Here is a 23,281-nt window from a genome sequence, read left to right on the forward strand (position 1 = left end):
GTAACAAATTACTACAAACTGGATAGTTTATAACAACAAAGTCATTTTTCACAATTCTAGAGGCTGGAAGTCCAGAGGTGTCAGAGTTCATTCCTTCTGGAATCTCTGAGACAGAATCTGTTCCATGCCTCCCTCCTAGCTCTGGAAGTTGCCAGCAGTCCTTGCCAGTCCCTTGGCTTGATGACTCATCACTCCAATCTCTGGCTCCATCTTCACAGGGCATTCTCTCTCTGTGTCTCTTCTTACATGGACGCCGGTCATATTGGTTAGGGCCCATTTTAATGGCTTGATCTTAATTTGATTACATCTGCAAAGACCCTACTTGCAAATAAATCACATGCACAGGTACGTCGGGTAAGAACCTCAACATATCTTTTTGGAGGATGCATTTCAACCCATAACAATCACTATCCCCAGGACAGGACAATTGTACTTCCGAGTACAGATCCTAGGGCCTCACACATGTTTAAGAATGTCAGTGAAGCTTGTTTATAAAAGCAAAACACAAGAAACAACCTAGTTGCCTATCAATAGGGAACCAGATGTGTTGTTACCATCACACAATGGAACACTACAGACTACTGACATGAATGAGCTCAGCTTATAGGTATCAACATGTATAGACCTCAGACACAAAAAAGCAAGTTGTTGGGGGAAGGAGGAAAAAAGAAAAAAAGAAAGTTGCAGAACTATTGGTATAGTATGACCATTTAGATAAAATTTTAAAATACACAAAACCATACTGTATAAACATTCATAAATGTATGTAACATTTTGGAAAACTACACCAAGGATACAGTTCAATTCAGAATCGGGAGGGTACAAGAGGGTGTTTGCCTTTGGGAAGGGAATGAGACAACTTTGTCATATTGCTTCATAAAAAAAGAATATTAACAATTATCACCATTGTGGGTGATGTATACATACATTTAATTTTCTCATAAGAAAGCTAATTTGGGTTACTGGTCTGAAAGGCGGATTGGAAAGGACAACCCTAAGAGGTAAGGAGACTAGGCTTGCAAGAAGACTGACACAGTAATCCAGGCAAGAAATTCTTGATTGTCTGAGTTCAGGTAGAAGTGCAGTGATGGAAAAAAGGTTACAGATCTGGGACATATTAAGGAGGAAGAATCAAAAGTGTTTGGTGATTAAATGCAGGGAGAAGCAGAAAAGGAGTCTGAAACAATTCCCAGTGTATCAGTTAAAATTGGGGTTGTCTGCAAGTAACAGAGACCCAAAATAATTGGCTTAAGCAAGATAAAATGTATTTCTTTCACATAAAAATCTGAAGATAGGGAGTCCAGGGCTGTTGTGGCATTTCTGCCTCTATAAGCTCTCAGGGACCCAGATTGTGCCTCTGCCCTCCTTAAGGTGTGGCCCTCACCCAGTGGTCCAAGATAATAATCACAACTTCAGCCACCACGTCTCCATTCCAAGCAAGGTCCTAAAGGAAGGGGCAAAAAAAAAAAAAAATCAAGTGCAAAGAGTACATACTATTTACCTCCTAAGAGAGATATAATAGGAGGAGGCAGAATGTGGCAAAGATCACTTGAAGGAGAGAGAGCCAGGGAGGGCACAGGAGGGATGGCTTAGTGCTAGTTGTGGAAATCAGGGAGGTCTTCCTGGAGGAGATAGCATTTTATCTGAACTTTGCAGGCCATACTGTGTTTGACATGTGGGGGAGGAAGGAAGGCAAAAGCATGGCCCGTGTTCCTCCTCACTGTCTAACTTGTCCCTGCTGCCCCCTCTGTCTTCTGTTCTTTCCCTCACCAAAATCAGGATGGCTCTTGTCAGCCAAGGGAGGCTGACGTGGGGTTCTAGGAGGTGAGTGGTCCAAACAAAAAAATGCACAAGGAGTTGCCATACTGCCGGACAGACTTCAGCAGGAGACACCATGGGGTTAACAACACTTTATTCTGTTGCCACAGGGAGGTGCGCGCCTATGACACACCTTACCTGCTTTTTATCTGTTCTCTGCCAGCACATGTGCGATGTGAGTTTCTTCGTTCATTAGGCTTACAGAATATCTCTAGCACATGCATACTTCTAGTTTCTTTGTTCTAAATCTTCCATAATTGATGCATGTGTACAGCAATTATTTACTGTATACTACAAACATGCTCTGATTGTGGCCTTGGGTCCCACGGCCTTAGCTCATCTCAAGGCCAGCTCACAGCTCTTTACCTCTTGACTCACCCTCCAGGAGAAGGCAGTGGCTAGTTGGCTTCCTTCTGACTGATCACCCCTTCTGGCCATTTCCCATTTTTTTTCACCCTCCCACCTCTCATCCCCAGTCCTACTATTAATTACTTGATTCTTGAATCCTCCATTTTAGATTTTGGTCCTAATTTTCCAATTAGCAGCTGCAGATCCTTTAAGCCATCCACTTGCCATTGCAATCAGAGAGTCTCTGGCCGCCAGTCCTGCCCTAGAGTCAACCATGATATCTGTACTTCCCTGTATTTTACAATATAAACTTCCAAATAAGCCCGTATATGTATATGTGTAAAGTCCATCACTTTTTTTTAATGTAACTTTTAATAAAGCACATGCAAGCCCCTGGACTAGGCAGTCTGAGCAGCATTTGGGTTCAAGACATTCACAGGCTCTGGGTTCCAGCAGTTAGAAATTACTAGGTGTCATGCTCTGTTCCACATTATCTGGAGCTTCTCCAGGCTCTTCTCCCATTTCCTGGTCACCCCCAGGCAAAGCCAGAGGTAGTGTTTCCAGGATGAGCTCAGAGAAGTCAGCCTCCAGGGCTCCAGGTAGATGTTTATTGGATTTTCCTGGATTAAAGGGGGTGGGGAATGTCTAATGGTGAGGTCTTGAGTCACAGAGAAGTCTGTTCTTCACCATACTCAACCCCCATCATCATTTGTATTATTATTTTAAAAGTTACTCTTACCAATATTCACGAACCATTGGCCCTTGTTGGCAGGGGCTTAATTTCCAAAATATACAACCAGCTCATACAACTCAATATCAAAAAAACAACAACCCAATCCAAGAATAGGCAGAAGACCTAAATAGACTTTCTACAAAGAAGACATACAGATGGCCAGTAGGCACATGAAAAGGTGTTCAGCATCACTAATTATTAGAGAAATGCAAATCAAAACTACAATGAGGTATCACCTCACACCAGTCAGAATGGCTGTCATCAAAAAGTCTACAGATTATAAATGCTGGAGAAGGTGTGGAGAAAAGGGAACCCTTCTGTACAACCGGTTGGTGGGAATGTAAATTGGTGCAGCCAATATGGAGAAGTCTGGAAGTTCCTTAAAAAACTAAAAACAGAGTTACTGTATGATCCAGCAATCCCATTTCCAGCATCTATCTGGAAAAGACATAAACTGTAATTCAAATAGATACATGCACTCCAATGTTCATAGTAGCACTATTTACAATAGCCAAGACATGGAAGCAACCTAAATGTCCACTGACAGATGATTGGATAAAGATGTGGTGTATATATATACATGTATATATATATATACAATGACTATTACTCAGCCATAAAAAAAGAATGAAATAATGGCATTTGCAGCAACATGTATGGACCTAGAGACTATCATACTAAATGTAGTAACTCAGACAAAGCAAAATATTATATATTGCTTATTTGTGAAATCTTAGAAAGTGATACAAATGAACTTATTTACAAAACAGAAACAGACTCACAGACATAGAAAACAATCTTATGGTTACCAAAGGAAAAGGTAGGGGGAATGATAAATTAGGAGTTTGGGATTAACAGATATACACTACTATATATAAAATAGATAAATAACAAGGACTTACTGTATAGCACTCTATTCAATATCTTATAATAACCTATATGGAAAAGAATCTAAAAAAGAATTTATATATATGTATATATATGTGTGTGTGTGTGTGTGTGTATATATGTGTGTGTGTATGTATATATATATATGTCAGTTTGCTGCACATCTTAAACTAACACAGTGCTGGGAATTCTGCTTGAGTCATGAAAGCCGCCTGGAGTTGAGCTGTCTGGTCGCCAGGGATCAACAAAGACAAAACTTCACTGGCAAATCAGTAACCGCTCTCAACCCAAAGTCCCACACTTTCCACCCAAACCTGGTGAAGTTGTAGATTATAGAGCTCTAGACACTGAAAGGGCTTTCAGAGCTCTTCTGGACAGTGCTTCTCAAACTGTAATGTGCATCAGAACCACCCAGGGATCTTGTGAAAATGCACTGATTCAGCAGATCTTGGTTGGGGCCTGTGTTCTGCTTTTCTAACAAGCTCCTAGGTGAGGCCAGTGCTTCTGGCCAGTGGGCCACATTTTAAGCAGAGTAAATCTGGACCATGCCTTACCAGCCCTTTATAGATGTCACAGGAAACCTGTGTCCCAAACTCCAGACTTCCCACTGTATATACAGAAAATCTGAGGCAGTAGGAGGGAAATACTGCCTAAAGTCACATAGCCAACTGGAGTTTGAAACTAGGAACAAAAGCACAGATGGAGGGTAGATTCCTTTTACCAGCTTCAGCACCAAATGCAAATCTGTTCCTAGCCCTGAGTCAGCCCGCGGTGGCCTGTCCAGGAATCATCTCGAGGTTTCCGCTCCAGCACAGGCTGTGGGATTGGTGCTGCAGGTCAGCCTTCAGGCTGCAGGAAGAAAAGATGTAGTCTCCTCCAGGCCAGAGGAGAGAGAGCTTAAAAAGAGAGGGAGCTCCGCATAGACTTGTACTTTTTAAGGGAACACTGTGGCCGTTACCAATCGGGGGAATGAAGGAAGCAGGACTGAGCAGAGGGAGGAGCTGTGTTATCCAATAACAAAGTCTCTGAAGCTCTAATCGTGCGAAAGAGTGGTCCTGACCTGGGGCAAGGGGGCCTGGCGTTTATACCCGTGCATTGACTCCCCCTTCTGCTGTGTGACCTTGCCTGGACAAGTGAATGGTTCAGGGGAAAGGTGGTGCAGGGGATCTGAGTGGCACCCAGCAGCAGCTACTGCATGGATGTTTATATGAAGTGTATAAGGAGAGAGTACTTGTGAGGTGCCCATATGTACGTGTTGTGTGTGTGTATGTGTGTGTATGAGTAGCTGTACATGAACCTGCCTGTCTTTGGAGTCTATGGAGAGTGTTCATATGCACTTGGGGTGATTGTGTCTGATTGTGACCTTGTCCTGTCTTGCATTTGTGTGCACGCATGGAATTCAGTGAGTGGTGTGTGGCTCTGTGCTGATGTTTAGGTGTGCCCTGTTTGCATGCAGGTGTTCTGTATGTGGGAATGGTGGCAGGTGGATATGTGCCAGCTTCCAGGACCATCAGATGAGAAGCCTGTGGCTTCCTGTTCCTGAAGATGACAGAGGTGGTTACCTGAGCCAGGGTAGGGCATGCTGGGCTGCCTCAGTGGCCTTGGGTGGGGAGGGGATGGTGCTGGCTGAGGACCACTTTGTCTGAAGAAGTAGCCCTTTCTTTGGACTGACCAGTATCCCTTCAACCCTTGTCCTCCATGCCCAGCCTGTCCCAGGAAATGCAAAGCCTCAGAAGAAAGCTTGGGGGAGGCCTGGCTGCAGGCACTGCCTCACCTCAGTCAGCCTCCTGCTGACAGGAGGCAGGAAGAGGAGTTTCTGGTGACTCTGCCCCTCATTTTAGGGTCAGAGAGCATCTCCAGAAGCCCCCATAGAACACACTGGTCTTTGGCTGGTGGACCCTCTGGAAACCTCTCCCACTGGCTCATAGACTATCTCCCAACACTTTCCTGTGTATATGAAATTACTCTGGAAAAGTACACCCCCCACCTCCACCTGATAACTATAAGGATTTTAATAAATGATTTTAAAAAATCCTTTATGAATGGTGTCCATCTGTGGCTCCCTGTGTGCATCCCCTGCGTATGTCTTGATTTCCGTTTGTTCTGCTTCACACTCAGATATTTCACCCAAAGAACCCCAGTTCTCCTGTCAGCTAGGATCATGAGTAGCTCTGGGTTCTGGACCAGCCCTGGGCTCCTCCTGGCCACTTGCAAGAATGGGGAGGGAGCAGCCAACGTAACAGTATGTGGCCTGTTTTTGCCAGGCTGTGCCAGGACTGTGGGGTGGGTTGAGGCCAGACACATCCCTGTGAGTAAGTGCCCAGAGTGGGGAGGTTCTAGGAGCCCAGAGTGGAGAGGGGTTGCTTCTGGCTGGGGAACCAGGAGAGGTAACATGGAGGAGGTGACACATGAGTGGGACCTTGAAGGAAGAGGAGGTGTTTCAAAATCATTGTCATCTGTCCTTAATGGCTCAATGTCTGGGAGGCCAGGGACAGGCACAGTTGCCTCCTTCATTCACATGTGGCTGAGCTCAGGCCCCAGACAGTAAGGTGACTGACCCAGGGCCACACAGAGCACCTTTGGTAGGGTCTAGCCTTTAGTTTTTTCCAGTCCGTTCCTTCTCTCTGGCTGCCTATGCTGGATCCACCCTGCCTTGCCCGTTGGGGTGAGCACTAGGATTCAGAGCCAGCTAGGGGTGAGTGTGAGGGGCTGAACATATTCCACCCTCAGATCCCAAATATGCCCTCCCATCAAGACCTGACTTGCTGAGTGTTGAGTCATTTCTGACTTATCCACCCATTTGCTTAAACCAGAAATTCAAGAGTCGTCCTTGATCCAGCTCTCTCTCACCTCCCACACTCCCCAGTTGACCTCCAGAATATATCTGGAACACCACTACTACTAAACGTTTATACCCTCATTTATTCCTCACAGTCGTGCCAGGAAGTTGGTGCCCCAAGTCTATAGCCAGAGAGGAGCTGAGCCAGGATTCAGGCACGACTGTCTCTCATTACCACAGGAAGCAGAAACCACCTGCCTCTCATCCACATGGCCACATCATAGCCCTCTCTTGCATCAAACCAAAAGCCCCTCACTGGACTGTTGGACTCCAATCTTGCCCCATCAGGATGTTCCCTTTAGAGCAGCCAGCAGGATCCTTCTAAAACATATAACCACCCTACGGGACATTGCAAAAAAGGCAGCTACAAAACACTATGCTGCATCTGCCATAAGACTGAACATCTTGAAGGGGAGAACTGTGATTTTGGGTTCTCTAAGTGTGCTGACAAATATAAATACAGATGCCTCTGCCAGAGGAGTGCAGAATAGAGACATTCAGCCTGGGATGTCCAGAAAAATGACCTGGACTTTCCAAGGAAGACATACAGATGGTCAACAGGCACATGAAAAGATGCTCAACATTGCTAATCATCAGCAAAATGCAAACCAAAACCACAATGAGATATTACCTCACACCTGTCAGAATGGCTATCATCAAGTCTACAGATAATAAATGTTGGTGAGGGCTGTGGAGAAAAGGAAACCCTAGTACACTGTTGGTGGGATTGTGAATTGGTGCAGCCGTTATGGAAAACAGTATGGAAGTTCCTCAAAAACTGAAAATAGGAATACCACATGATCCAGCAATCTCATTGCTGGGTATGTATCTGAAGAAAACGAAAACACTAATTCGAAAAGATACATGCATCCCAATGATCATAGCAAGATTATTTACGATTGCCAAGATACAGAAGCAACCTGTGTCCATCAACTGATGAATGGATAAAGAAGATGTGGTATTTATATGCAATGGAATATTACTCATCCATAAAAAAGAATGAAATTCTGCCATTTGCAACAATATGGATGGACCTAGAGGGTATTATGCTGAGTGAAATAAATCAGAGAAAGACAAATAGTCTATGTTATCACTTATATATGGAGTCTAAAACAACAACAACAACAACAACAATGAAGGAATGTGTATAACAAAACAGAAACAGACCCACAGATACAGAGAACAAACTAGTTACCAGTGGGGAGAGGGAAGGAGGCAAGGACAAGGTAGGGATGGGGATTAAAGGATAGAAACTACTATGTATGAAATAAATAAGCAACAAGGATATATGGTACAGGGAAATATAGCTATTATTTTGTAATAACTTTAAATGGAGTATAGTCTATAAAAATATTGAATCACTATGTTATACACCTGAAACTAATATCATATTGTAAGTCAAGTGTACTTCAATAAAATAAAAAAAATTATTTATTTAAAAAAATCAAGGAAGCCTCCTACACTGCTGGTGGGAATGCAGTTTGGTGCAGCCACTGTGGAAAACTCTATGGAGATTCCTCAAAAGAGTAGGAACAAATTTACCATATGACCCAGTAATCCCGCTCCTGGGCATATATCCAAAAGGAATCCTACTACTTCAAAAAGACACCTGCACCCCAATGTTCATAACAACACTATTTACAATAGCCAAGACATGGAAACGGCCTAAATGTCCATCAACATATGACTGGATAAAGAAGATGTGGTATATTTATACAATGGAATAGTATTCAGCCATAAAAACTGACAACATAATGCCATTTGCAGCAACATGGATGCTCCTGGAGAATGTCATTCTAAGTGAAGTAAGCCAGAAAGAGAAAGAAAAATACCATATGAGATCGCTCATATGTGGAATCTAAAAAAAAAAAAAAGAATATAAATACAAAACAGAAACAGACTCATAGACATAGAATACAAATTTGTGGTTGCCAAGGGGGCGGGTGGGAAGGAATAGACTGGGAGTTCAAAATTTGTAGATACTGAAAGGCATATGTAGAATAGATAAACAAAATTATACTGTATAGCACGGGGAAATATATACAAGATCTTGTGGTAGCTCACAGTGAAAAAAAATGTGACAATGAATATATGTATGTTTATGTATAACTGAAAAATTGTGCTCTACACTGGAATTTGACACAACATTGTAAAATTACTGTAACTCAATAAAAAATGTTTAAAAAAATCACTTGGAGAGTGACCTGAGTCTAGAAGAATGAGTAAACATTTATTAAGTAAAAAAAAGAAGGAGATGAGGAGAATGGAACAGCAGTACTTGTCAAGGCTGGAAGACAGCAGAGGATGAAGTGCAGGTAGTTAGACAAAGTCAAGATGCTTTCAGATATTACAGCACAAGGTGGGGAGGGCAAGAGATGTACCGCCAGCAGTCTGCTGTTTTCATGATCATCAAGTCCAATTATACAAAGAAAATGCTTGAGACCCAGAGAGGTCACGTGACTGGCTCAAGGTCACAGATGGGTAGACTCAGAGCGAACCAGGTCTTTAGTGTTCCTCTCCCTGCAACTTTGTAGTCCTGAGCAGGTGGCTGAGGGGAATTCAGACAAGCCCCAGACGTCACTCAGCTGACAGTAGGAAAGGCAGGGAGAGGGGTGCAGTCAGTGACCTCAAAGCCAACGCTGGAGACTGTAATGGGGAGACATTCCATGTGCTCAATAGTAAGAGGATTTGAGCTTCTCTTAAGCACAGTTTGGAGAAAGAGAAGCCAGTGTGCACGTTTACAGCACCTGGTTCCCCCAGTTAAGTTATGCTTGAATCATGCTAGGAGCCTGATCGAGCCTCACACAAAAAATTAAGAAACTTGAATCTCAAACTTGAAGCTGTTCTCCTGCCTTAATCTAAGCCATTGTGTCTGGCCCCACTTCCAGCCCTAGTTATAGCTGTCATAGATTTTGTAGGTTGAAGTAAACCCCTTAGCATAACTTAAGTGAAGGGTCTTGTTGATTTTTTTAATTATTAAAAAAGAGAATATGAGGATCACAACAGTCCAAGCCATAGATCCATTGGATGCAGGTTGTCCCCAGACAGGAGAATGCATGTCCCAAGTAGTGAGGGTGACATCAGTGTGGGCACTGACCACGGAGGGTGTGGTGCTGCCTCCTTGAAAAAGACCCACATGGGCTTGAGTTGTTTCCACCTCAGCTATTTCTTCTTGGAGGCTGGAGAGGCTACTGCACACTCCATGGAACCAGATGGCCCCTGTCAAAGGCTGTACTGACAAACCATGATGTTGCTGGATCAAAAGCTTCTTGTAGATGCTTTTTACTCAAAATGAAACGACATTCTCAAACTGATGAGAACACAGGGAAAGATGACTTGCTTTAAATCAAGAATGAGTTCATAGGTTGGCAGAATGCGAATCCAAATCTTCCAGATTCCAGACCATCACTCTTAATGGGTTTAGCTGCTTGAAGGAAGGAAAAAACAAAAAGACTTCTGGTTCCAAGGTTTTCTTTCTATCTAATTATTAAAAGAAAGGCTTCCTGGAAACAGTGGAAAACAATGTATTGGTGGCAATAAGAACGTTGAGCAGCTCATTTACAGATTTCCAATATCACTGTCTTCTTGGTGCGCTTGCTTATGGGTGTGTCTTTTACTGGTATGACTCGGAGTACAGACCTGTCAGTTGCTTATGCCCTGTGATTCAAAAGTGATAAACACTGCCCCTGTCAACAAGACCATCCCCACTCAAACCTGAACCTGAAATCACAGAGAGAAACATTAGATGTAGGTAATGATGGTAGAGAGAAGGGAGACTGTTAACTCTGGAAAGATTCTTAGACCAACTAGCTCAGCATTTCAACATTTCCTACAGTACAATCCATGGGATGCTAATTTGCTGTCAAGAGGGAAAAAGGGCCCAGTGGTCAAATGACTTTTGGAAATTTTGGCTTAATTCAAATCGAACAGATTTCCTTTCTGCAGGGCTTCTCAGAGTTTTCACTATATGCATTATAGATTTCTGGGGGGATATGTAAGATGCAAAGTTTCCCCCTAAAAATAATCTCACGAGTCTAACATTCCTTGGAATAAATCTTTTAAGTGTTGACCTCTCTTAATATTTTAATTTTAGAAATGAGACTATGAAGGCTCTGAGAGAGAGAAATGACTGGCAAAACCAGGACTCAAACTCATATTTTCAGACGGAAATCTAAGAATCAAATCCCTTTCTTGCTTCCTGCTGTGTCCTTAGTACTTAATTTTGTGTCTCCAATAAAGTAAGTAAGAAATATAGTAAGTCACAGTGAGTGACAAATAATAGCTAAGTGTTTACATGCATTATTTCATATGGTGTTGATAAAAACCCTAAAGAATTGGCTCTGCTAGTATCTATTTTACAAAATTCTAAGTCAGAAATGGAGAAAGTCTGAGATTTTACCTTACTTGCAAGTTTACAAGTTAGCCTGTTACAGTTTTTATAAACATATACTGATAGCAGACCGGAGACCCCTGGGTCAGAGACACAGACGGTTTAATGCTTGCAGCTCTATGCTCTGCTCTCCACAGGAAAACGTGATGAAGGCTGGAGGTTACCTGCTCATGCATTGAGGCGCCCCATGGGAGAGGAACCCTGCAGTTAGGATCTGGTGATCTGTTCATTCTCCCCTCTGGAGAGAGACATTACTCATTCTCCTGAATGTAAGCAAGTTTTCCTCCGAGGGAGAGGGAAGGAAAAGGCTTATCTTTACTACCTTAGGACATCTCCAGAGAGATAATCTCCAAGTCTCTTGTGAGGTACATATCTGTAGATTTTAAGGCTATTTGCCATTCAAACATATCTTGCTTAGAAGGCCCAGACCACGCAGAAAGTGAGAAATCCAGGGAGACTTGTCTCCTAACAATGATAAGGAAGTTGAAACTTAATATGCACATTATTTGATTTTGGGCAAGTGAAAGCACTAGGAAAATAAATGAACGGACAAATGAACGACCTAGGCGAAGGCACTTTCTACTACAGATGTAAATGACCACCTTTACATACTTCTCTGAAAATAGGTAATGATAGGGGGAAAAGGGAGGGCTCAAGTTTTGTGAGTGCCTTGCGATCACAGCAGAAAACCCTCTCTCAGAGTTGAGTTGAAGATGATCCCTGCCATATACAACCAGCTGCAGTAGCTCTGCGACTCAGTCACATGACCAACACAGTTTCTGTACAACTATTCTTCCCAGAATACACGGCATTAGTCTTGTAATATAGCTTCATTGTAAACCTGGTCAAAGCCTGAGAGCTCCCATGCTGGCCTTATGTTTTCTTTGAAGAGTTTCATCATGTTGGCTCTTATATTTAGAAGTGAAGAAGTGTGGGTCCTCCAACTTTGCTCTTTTTCAAGATTGTCTTAGGTATTCTGGGTGATTCAAATTTCCGTATGAATTTTAGGATCAGCTTATCAACTGCTGCAAAGAAGCCAGCTGGGATTTTGGTAGGGATTGTGTTGAATTTATAGATAAGTTTGGGGAATATTGCCATCTGAACCATAGTGAGTCTCCTGATCCATGAACATGGGGTTTCTTTCCATTTATTTAGATCTTAAATTTCAACAATGTTTTGTAGTTTTCAGTGTATAGGTGTTGCACTTATTTGGTTAAATTTTATTTCTAAGTATTTTATCCTTTTGGGTGCTATTATAAGTAGCATTTTCCCCTTAATTTTATTTTTGAATTGTTCATTGCTAGTGTATAGAAATATAATTATTTTTTATACATTAATCTTGTATCCTGCAACTTGTTGATCTTGTTTATTAGCTCATATTTTTTTAAAGCAAATTCTGGAGGGTTTTCTGTATATAAGATCAAGTCACCTGCAAATAGAGATAATTTTACCTCTTCCTTTCTGATCTGGATGTCTTCATTTTTTTTCCTTGCCTAATTGCCCTGGTACGATGCTATACCTCTAGTACAGTGTTGAATGTAAGTGTCAAGAGTGGACATTTTTGTCTTGTTCTTGATCTCAGGGGGAAAGCTTTCAGTCTTTCTACATTAAGTATGATATTGGTTATGGGTTTTTCACAGATACCTTTTAGCAGGTTGAAGACGTTCCCTTCAGTTCCTGGTTTGTTGAGTGTTTTTATCATGAAAGGGTGTTCGATTTTGTCAAATGCTTTTTCTGAACCTATCAAGAGGGTCATGTGGTTTTTGTTTTTATTCTATATATATGGTGTATTATTTTAGTTGATTTTTGTATGCTTATATTCCTAAGATAAATTTTGTATGGTCATAATATATATAATTATTTTATATGCTGTTGGATTCACTTTGCAAGTATTTTGCTGAGAATTTTGTGTCCATATTCATAAAAGACATTGGTCTGTAGTTTTCTTTTTCTGTCATGTCTTTATTTAGTTTTGGAATCATGGCAATAAGATCAGTCTCCTCTAGTGAGTTAGGAAGTGTTCCCTTCTATTCTACTTTTTAAGAAGAATTTATTGTTTCTTGAATGTTGCTGAAGTCTTTTCTGCCTCCAAAGACCCCTTTGGATCTGAAAATATTTCATACCTTGCTCTTGACGTGGTGGAAATAATGGAAAAACATCAGTATTTAAAGTCAGAAGACCTTGAATTGGAACCCACTTTCACTTTACCTGTTATATGACCCTGAACAAATCAAGAGTTAAGATAATCATTGCCTTTATTATCATTATCTTCTTTGTCTCCATCATTTATTGACTATTTATTATGGACTTTATATGCCTTTACATCTTAAAATTTTACAACAAACCTATGGGGGCAGCTTCTATTATTGTCCCCATTTATAGGTAAGGAAACATGGCACAGAGAGATGAGCTTCTTAAATCTGTGAGCTTTGGCCAGATTGCAGGCCTAGCATTTTTAACCCAAGCAGTCGGACTCCAGAGGCCACAGTTTAATAACCACTTGCTAAACTCTTTTGAAGTGCCAGGCATTCTGTGTGTATCTGTGTGCATGTGTATGGGTGTATGTGCATGTGTGTGTGTGAATCAATTCTCCTCTAGTTCTCACAAGCCTATGAGAGAGGCATTATTATCATCACTGTAAAGATAAGGAGACTGAAACTCAGGCTTAAAAACTTGCCAAAAGTCCTAGGGTTAATAAGGTATATTCAAGGCATTCGAATGAAGAGCTCTATGTCTACAAAAGCTAAGCCTTGTCCACTAACATGATTTGATGTTTCTGAGCCTCAGTTTCCTCATATGCAAATAAATGTAATTAAAACCATTCCCTGGCTGTGGCTGAGAAGATATCACAGAAGACCCTGGTGTGTGAAAGCCCTCCTAAAGGGTACGCGTGATCGCAGCTGCCCGCGCGTGCCTTTGTCCGTGCAGGCCATCCGGGAGGAGTTTCCTCTGGCAAGTGCCAGACATCCTGCTGACTCTCAGCTCAAGTCTTGCTGGACATTAGATTTATTTGTCTAATTTCCTTGGGGTCCTGTGCAACATAAGAGGTAATTTGTCTTTGTTAGACAATTTAGTGATGAATCCACCTGGTAGCATAAGTAGCCCCAGACTCACATGTCCCTGAGGGATTCCTTCCTATTTTAGCAGAATGTAGTCAGCCTGAGCCCCAGGGACATGTCATCACAGTCTCAGTAACCTAACACAAAATGCATTGAATCAACAGGTCTTTATTCTTCCCACCTCATAGAGACTTCACTTCTCCCTACAAAATAAAACAAAAGAGTAGTCTTTTTCAGCATTGAGGTTAAATGGATAACATAAATTCCATCTGAATTATTGAATTCTTGACCTGCATTTTCATAGATGCTCCCTTTCAGTTAAACAAAGGACACAATTAGGAAGCAGAAGACATTCATTATACTTGTTTTTGCCTTGAGAATATGCCTCCCCTTGATTTTGAAAAGACTTTCTGAGCAGGAAGGTTGGATGAGAGGATGGTTGCCAGCCAGCCTCTAAATGACTTGCATGAAATAGAGTTTATGCTTTAATTTATCTTAGTTTTTTGGTACAGCTTTATTGATATATCATTCACATACCATATATTCACCCGTTTAAGTGTACAATTCAGGGGCTTTTAATGTATTCAGAGTCATCACCACAATTGTTACTGAACCAGACTTGGGTCTACTCATCTGCACGCAGTAAAGCCAATCTATTGACACTGGGTTGTGGCAAAGGAAAGTGCAGCATTTATTGCAGGAGCTGAAGGAGGAGTCCAGGCAGCCAGTGTTCAACAGGCCAGAACTCCCCAATGGCTTTTAGGGAAAGATTTTTAAAGACAGGGTGAGGGAAAGGGTTGCGGGGTGTGTGATCAGATCATAGACACTCTTCTGACTGGTAATGAGGTAATCGGGAGTCAACATCATTAGCCTTCTGATTCCAGCCGGTCTGGGGTCTACACGCTTGTGGGCAGCATACAGTTCACTCCTTCCACCTGGTGGGGGTTTCAGTGTCTGTGAAACAGCTGAAAGGATTTGGCTCATACTATTATCTATAACCCTTGAGGAGGAACGAAAGGTCCTTGACTTTGTTCAATGCCTAAACTATTGTTATTTTGTCTTGCTTGATTTCCTTTGTTTCTGCATTTTCTCGCTTCTCTGATTAAGTTTACTCTTTGGAACTCGGGGAAGCCCTAGGAGGCTGAAGTTTTTCTACAAACAAGAGGCAGGTAGAGAACATGAGTCAGGGTGGGGTCTGTTCCAGGAAGGACCCACAGGGTCCTGCTTGGTTATATAATCAACTTTTCAACATTGTTGTTATCCTCAAAAGAAACCCCGTGTCCTTTAGCAGTTGCCCTCCATTTCTCCTCACCCCTGCTTCACTGTACTAGGCAACCACTAATCTACATTCTGTCTTTATAGATTTGCCCCCTCTTGGACCTTTCATGTAAATGCAATCATATAATAATAATAAGTGGATCTTCTGTGACTATACTTTCTTCATGAGTCATGTTAGTTCCTGCTCACAAAGCAACCACAATATAAGGAAATGTTTATTCTCTGTTCTTAGTAGCTTAAATCATTTGGTCCATGTGACCCTGGGCAATCTACCACTGTAGTGGCAAGTTACTGCTATCTTGGCTTTGCCAAAGTTGATTAGTTCCAGAATTGTGATTCTTAGTTCCCTCTCTTTCTAGCCTTTTAGCAATAAAATGTCTTCTTTCTACTGAGTGAGGGCAAACAGGAAAAAAAAGAATCTTGTGTAAATCCAACTGAAAGGAGATAATGTGTGTTGGCTCAGGTATTAGCCATATGCCTTTATACCGGCTCTCATAATGGTCCTCTGGTTTCAGTGTCCATTTTTGTGTCAGATGGGGTCTCTGCAACTTGCTGAGGATATTCCATCTCTCCTCTACTCTGAGTGAATTAATGTGATCAAAACAAGGACCCAGAGTTCACACAGATGATCAAGTCATGGGGCACAGAAAGTACAGATGGTTAAAGGTCTTGACCAGCTCCATAGGAACAAAATAATTTGGATGCTACTTTATGCAGTGTCTGTGAAATGGCATTTCAGCTATACAAGGAAAAGTCTCTTTGCCTAACTCCCCTGATGAAAAGTTTTCTCTTGGTGAACTCCTTCATTTATCATACAGGCTTTCATGATCTTGTTCGTGACTGGACACAGTTGGTATTTATTAATCACATCATGAGCAGCCAAATGCACGTGGGACAGTACTAGGTGTGGCGATGCTCTTCTCCTGATGCGTCTTTCCCCAAAATTTTGTCCCGAGCCCGATGGCAATCCCCGTGGTCTTCTCTGAATAGGTTGCCTTTGTGCTCTGACACCTCCGTGTCATCTAATGCTATGTGCCCCTCCTGCTCTCCTCAAGAAAATCTTACTCATCCTTTGAGACAGAGCTCAAGTTCCATCTCCATTTCTTCTCTGGAGTCTTTTCTAATTTATTCCACTTTGGTTTCCTCAGCATACTTGTGGTAGACTGAAAAACAGAGCCACAGTATTTTGCAGCTCCTCTGATCAAAAGGAGGAGTCTGTTTCCCAATTCCTTGAAGCCAAACTGGCCTTGTGACATGCTTTGACCAACAGTATGTGGCAGAAATGCTGCTATGTGAGTTCCAGAGCCTGTGCCCCCAGATGCCTTAAGATGTTCTCCTTTGCCCTCGTGGAATGCAACCCTGAGACCACCAGGTAAAGAGAATCTGTCCAGCCTTCAAGAGGGTGAGAGGCTAATAGAGGAGAAGCAAGGTGCTTGGCTGAGGCCATCTGGCCAGTCTGTCCCACTGTAGCTATCAGATGGTTATAGCTGCATGGATGAGCCCAGGAGAAGTTCCCATGTAAGCCCAGTCAAAATGCAAAATAATGAACATGTAAATAGTTGTGATTTTAAGCCACAAAATATTGGGGTGTCCTGTGACGCAGCAATAGATCGCTGATAGCAGCAGGTATTTTTCTTGGTGTTTGTGAAGGTCACATGTATGAAGGAGGTCACAGAGGATAGTATTTAGGAAGGATCATTGTTTTCAGGGGAAAATGTGCTCTTTCTCCTATTTTCTTTATTTACTAGTTAGGTCTCAAATTAGGTAACTGCTCCCTGGGATTCCTTCTCTGTGCTCAGAGACAGGATCAGGTGCCCCTTGGACAGGCCCCTTTGCACTCTTGTTCTTATTATAGTATATTTCATACTTTATAGTTAAAGCTACATATGCCTTTTTTTTTTTCTGGTCTGTTTTCCCTGTGAAGGCCCTGTGAGGGCAGAGACAGAGTCTACCTCAGACACCATAGTCCATCTAGAATTTGGCACAGCGCATCACATACATGGAAGCATCTTCTGCTAGTGGATCTCATTGGTTCATCAAATATGATGCCCTTACCAGGCCATCTATTCCACTGTGGGAACAGCACTTGGTGTGACTGTGCTCTTCCCTAGCGGGAGATAAACCTTCTGACCACAGAGCCCGCATCTGATCACCGAGCCCGCATCTGATCACCAGAGTTGGAAGACGAATGCCCTGCATATTTGAGTGCAGGTGCTGCATCCCCCTTATTAAATCATTTTTTTCTTCAGTCTATGGCAAGAGAAATAGCTGAGGACCCTAGGGATTTCTGGCCTGGAGGCCCTGACCATCCTGATTTCTCTTCTCTTATTAACAAAACCCATCTTAAAATGTCTTAAGAACTTGGCATCAAAACTGATTCTTTAGGTTAACGAAACCTTATCATAAAATGTCCTAACAAGAATTTTACACCATCAGGAGAGGTCTTCTACCAAGGCAGAAGAGAGTATAAAAATCACTGCCGTTGTTTAGAATTTTATTCTTTTATTAATGCAACTTAAGCCCATGCTGAATTGCTGATTATAATGGCCCTGTGGTCAGCAGTAGGATAAAAAAAACCCTTCTGCATCAGAATTACATAACATCTAACCTCAAACTAAGAATGAACAGTTTATTTTATTAACATTTTTGAGAACAAGTGAGGCAATCTTCATATAACTTAAAAAAATTTTATGGGGTGATGAGGAATTTTTCGGTGCTATTGTGGTTATAGAAAACTTTTTATGCAATACCTGTGGGAATTCTTGTTGACTAGAATTCCACATTCCATTCCATTTAACTACAAATTGTCTTTAGTAGGAAAACTTCTATCTAGCATTTGACGAAATTCTTTGTTTAATTCTATTGGATTCTATTTGTAAAAAGAAAAAAACCCGAAAGTGACACTCAATCTTTACAGAAAACTGGATTTTCTTGTTTTTTTTCCCCCCCTCAGTGTTGTAGGAAAAGCTACAATAAAGTAGATAAACACTACAACGACGCAATAGTAGGAAGAAGGGGGTTTGGAATCAGACAGATTTGGGCTTGAGTCTTACCACTAGGTGGCGTATGAAAACAGAGAAAAGTCTAACCCACCCGGAAACATCAGTTAAGCCGAAGTGAAAAGAAGAGGATGAAGTTACTTCACAGTGTAGTGCCCATCAGACGTCAGGGATTCATTTGTTTGTGGTTTCCTGCAGCTCCTGGATGTGCAGGTACAACCCCCACCAGGGGTGACCTGGGTGACCCTGGGGGCTGGTAAATCCTGACACTGAACTGTTATTTAATGTCCAGCATCTCCAGTGACTAATGTGCTTAAAATAGGTAGTAAGGAACAGATGCAAGATCCCTCTGTACCTTGAGATTTGGTGGGTCAGGGGCCTTTTCTGGGCTTGAATATCTAGTGTAGGGTGCGAATGTGTGTGTGTGTGTTTAAAATAGCCACACCTGGAAGTAAATCAGAAAGAGAAAGAAAAATACTATGTTATAATCGTTTATATGTGGAGTCTAAAAAAAAGGACACAAATGAACTTACCTACAAAACAGAAACAGACTCACAGATATAGAGAACAAATTTATGATTACCCAGGTAAAGAGAGTGGAAAAGGATAAATTAGGAATTCAAAATTTGCTCCTCTTTGGGAGTGAGGGTAATATGAGTTATCTTGATTGTGCTGGCAATTTCATTGGTGTATACATCTTTCAAAATTCATCAAATTGAACATCTGAAATGTGTGTAATTTACTGTACAAGAATCTTACCATAATAAAGGTGTTAAAAAAATGAAATAGGCACAGCTGTATGGAAGGTAACAGAGTCTTGTAAGTGAATGAGGGCAGGAGTGTGCATGTACCTGTGGAGGTGTGGACAGGACTACCCCCTGCCAGATGTCTTCTGAACCAGTACCCCACCTCCCCCTAAACAGATGACGGGGCCTCAGGGCCCTCTAAATGTCCTTAAGCGCATGTATTTCTGCTGAGCAGAGACAGGCTAGGCTGGTTGTAGCAACTGTGGGCAGATGCTGCCATCTCGTGGTAGCAGTCTCAGAATACGCCGCGCAGGACGCTGCACAGGCTGAGCAGTCCCCTTCTGCTTTTGGAAGAGAATTAAGCAATTTTACCAGAAAGTAATTTTTAAAAATTATGAGTAGGAACAAGAATGGGTGTATTCTGGAGTAAAATGTATGTCATATTATTTTATTTAAGACTATTTTAGAGCAGTTTTAGGTTCACAGCAACACTGAGTAGAAGATACAGACATTTTCCCACATACCCTCTGCCCCCCTCACATATGTAGCCTCCCCCATTATCAACATCTTCCGCCAGAGCGGTACATTTGTTACAATAGATGAACCTACGTTGACTCATCATAACCATCCAGGGTCCATAGTTTACATTAGGACTCACTCTTTGTGTGGTACATTCTATAGGTTTTGACAAAGTTTTAGTGACATGTATCCATCAGTATAGTGTCAAACAGAATATCTTCACTGCCCTAAGAATCCTCTGTGCTCTGCCTGTTCACCCCAAAACTTTACAAAATTCCAAGCCACTTAAGGACATATACCCAAACCCCTGTGAAACCCTTTCACTCTGCTTTGCATTATTTACTTAAGGAAAATATATATTTTTATAATACAGGCATACCTTGGAGACATCGCAGATCAGATTCCAGACCACTTCAGTAAAGCGAACATCGGGAGGACCAGAAGTGCTGATGTCTGCAGGTAGGAGAAAATTAATGTTTAAGCTCAAGCAAAAAGCAAACTTGCCCTTCCTTTACACTTTTGTTCTATTTAGTCCCTTAATGGACTGGATGATGCCCATCCTCACTGGGGAGGGCAATCTTCTTTACTTAGCCTACTGATCCAAATGCTATATTTTTCCAGAAACACCTTCACAGACACATCCAGAAATAATGTTTTACCAGCTATTTGGTCATCCCTTAGCCCTGTCAAATAGACGTAAAATTACCCATTATATTTACTACTGCATTCATTACTTCTGAATCATCTTCTTTTGGCTTAAAATTTAGGTTAAAATAGCAAGAGGATTTGCAGCATCTGTCTGATTTCAACTTAGCATTGCTTTTCTCCTGAGGCAGTGGTAATATGACCAATTATTTGCTTGTCTCTAGGAAGTGAAATTGGGAAAACATGCTATAGAGATTAAACATTTCAAAATGTTATTCTGCTACATTTCTCCTTCTGGTAAATCTTTATGACAAGCATGGTGACCTGACTGTATGTCTGCATTGACTTCTGATCAAAATTCCAAAATTATTACCATTACTTTTCTAGAGTGGAGTAGCTGATGGGTCAGAAAAGCAGGTGAACACTGGAAGGGGTGTGTGTGTGTGTGTGTGTGTGTGTGTGTGTTCAGTAGGGGAGGGCAGTTGGGTTCTGTAACAGGTAGCTGGAGATTGCAGGCACATGAGTTGGCTCCTGTTGGATTTATGAGACTGGAGACTGGTGGCAGAGAACCCTGGAAATGAGGATACTGGGATCTTTTTGCCTTGGCTGCTGGCCACACAGAGCCTGTGGAAGGAAATCCTCATTACCCACCCCTTCTCCATCTGCCTTCCAAAAAGGCTGTGAAGTGACAGTCAAGGCTGTTTTCCTTGTGGCGTTCAGTTCCCATCTGCCTGCTGGAATCATCCTTTACTCTCCTAGGAAGAGGTTCAGCTCTTTTAGAAATGCTGGGCAGGAGACAGGGGCTTTAAAGGCAACTTTAGAAGTACCTCCCACCCTTCTTCTAGGTATTCTGGGAATTTTAGAGAATTGAATCTTCTCCGTCATATTCTGAAAAGGCTTCATTTGCTTTCTCTTCTTCCTACTGACGATCCCCATGCGGCCCAAATGTTTTAAATCACTGGATAGAAATGCAGCTGATTTTTGAATATGATTTTGTATCCTGTAACTTTACTGAATTTGTTTATTAGTTCTAACAGGTTTTTTTGGCAGAGTCTTTAGAGTTTCCTATGTATAATATCATGTCATCTGCAAACAGAGTTTTACTTCTTCCTTTCCAATTTGGATGCCTTAATTTCTTTTCCTTGCTTTATTGCTCTGGCTAGGACTTCCATAACTGTGCTGAATAAAAGTTGTGAGTATGGGCACCCCTTGTCTTGCTCCTGATCTTAGAGGAAAACCTTTCAGTTTTTTACCGTTCAGCATGATATTAACTGTCGTATGTTGAGGTATGTTCCCTTCATAGTCATTTTGTTGACAGTTTTTATTATAAATGGATGTTGGATTTTGTCAAATGTTTTTTTCTGCATCTACTGAGATGATCATATGATTCTTATCCTTTTTTTTAATGTGGTGTACTACACTTATAGATTTGCATATATTGAACAATCTTTGCATTCAGGGATAAATTTCACTTGGTCATGGTGTATGAACTTTTTTTTATTGAAGTATAGTTGATTTACAATGTATTAGTTTCTGGTATATAGCAAAGTGATTCAGTTATACATATATATTTATTCTTTTTCAGATTCTTTTCCATTATAGGTTATTACAAGTTACTGAATGTAATTCCCTGTGTTATACAGTAAATTTTGTTTATCTATTTTGTATAAAGTAGTATGTATATGTTAATCTCAAACTCCTAATTTATCACTCCCCACCTTTTCCCTTTGGTAACCATAAGTTTGTTTTCTATATCTGTGAATTGATTTCTGTTTTGTAAATAAGTTAATTTGTATCATTTCTTAAGATTCCACATATAAATGATAGCATATGTTATTTGTCTTTCTCTGGCTGACTTACTTCACTTAGTATGATAACCTCTAGGTCCATCCACTTTGTTGCAAGTGGCATTATTTCATTCTTTTTTATGGCTGAGTAATATTACATTGCATATGTAAATACCACATCTTTTTTATTCATTCATCTATTGATGAACATTTAGGTTGCTTCCATGTCTTAGCTATTGTAAATAGAGCTGCTATGAACATTGGAGTTCATGTATGTTTTCAAATTAAAGTTTTTGTCTATTCCAAATATATCCCCAGGATGGGGATTGCTGGATCATGTGGCAATTCTATTTTTAGTTTTTGAAGGAACCTCCAGACTGTTCTCCATAATGGCTGCACCAATTTATATTCTCACCAACAATGTAGGAGGGTTCTCTTTTTTCCACACCATCTCTAGCATTTATCGTTTGCGGACTTTTTAATAATGGCCATTCTAATTGGTATGAGGTGATACCTCATTGTAGTTTTGATCTGCATTTCTCTGATAATTAGCGATACTGAGCATTTTTTCATGTGCCTATTGGCCATTTGTATGTATTTATTGGAGAATTGCCTGTTTAGGTCTTCTGCCCATTTTTGAATTGGGTTGTTTGTTTTTTATTATTAAGTTGTATGAGCTGTTTATATATTATGGAAATTAAGCCTTTGTCAGTTGCATCATTTGCAAATATTTTCTTCTATTCCATAGGTTGTTGTTTTGTTTTGCTTATGGTTTCCTGTGCAAAAGTTTATAAGTTTAATTAGGTCCCATTTGTTTATTTTTGCTTTTCTTTCTTTTGCCTGGGTAGACTGCTCTAGGAGAACATTGTTAAGATTTATGTCAGAGAATGTTTTGCCTATGTTTTCTTCTAGGAGGTTTATAGTGTTTTGCCTTATTTTTAAGTCTTTAAGCCATTTTGAGTTTATTTTTGTGTATGGTGTGAGGGAGTGTTCTAACTTCATTGATTTACATGCTGCTGTCCAGTTTTCCCAAAACCACTTGCTGAATGTTATTGATTTCTAATTCAATTTCTTTGTGGTTGGAGAAGATATTTTATATGAGTTGAGTCCTTTTGAAATAATTGAGATTTGATGTATGGCTCAGAATAGGGTTTTCCTTGGTAACTGTTCTGTATGCAGCTGAGAAGAATGTGTATTCTGATGTTGCACTGAGTGTTTTATAAATGTTACTC

At 41.0% G+C, this 23,281-nt stretch overlaps 1 long non-coding RNA gene across 1 annotated transcript in view; it reads left to right on the plus strand.

Annotated features, from left to right (window-relative positions):
- Window positions 1-18,448: 18,448 nt before the first annotated feature.
- The window catches only part of LOC140698137 (uncharacterized), a 65,113-nt gene continuing 60,280 nt past the window's right edge, over window positions 18,449-23,281 (plus strand). Inside the window, exons 1-2 of the long non-coding RNA XR_012075662.1 lie at window positions 18,449-18,565; window positions 19,991-20,076. This is a non-coding gene — a long non-coding RNA (uncharacterized lncRNA). The remainder of the gene's footprint in view (window positions 18,566-19,990; window positions 20,077-23,281) is intronic.

This window comes from Vicugna pacos, chromosome 9 (assembly GCF_048564905.1).
Source record: "Vicugna pacos chromosome 9, VicPac4, whole genome shotgun sequence".
Taxonomy (NCBI): Eukaryota; Metazoa; Chordata; class Mammalia; order Artiodactyla; family Camelidae; genus Vicugna; species Vicugna pacos.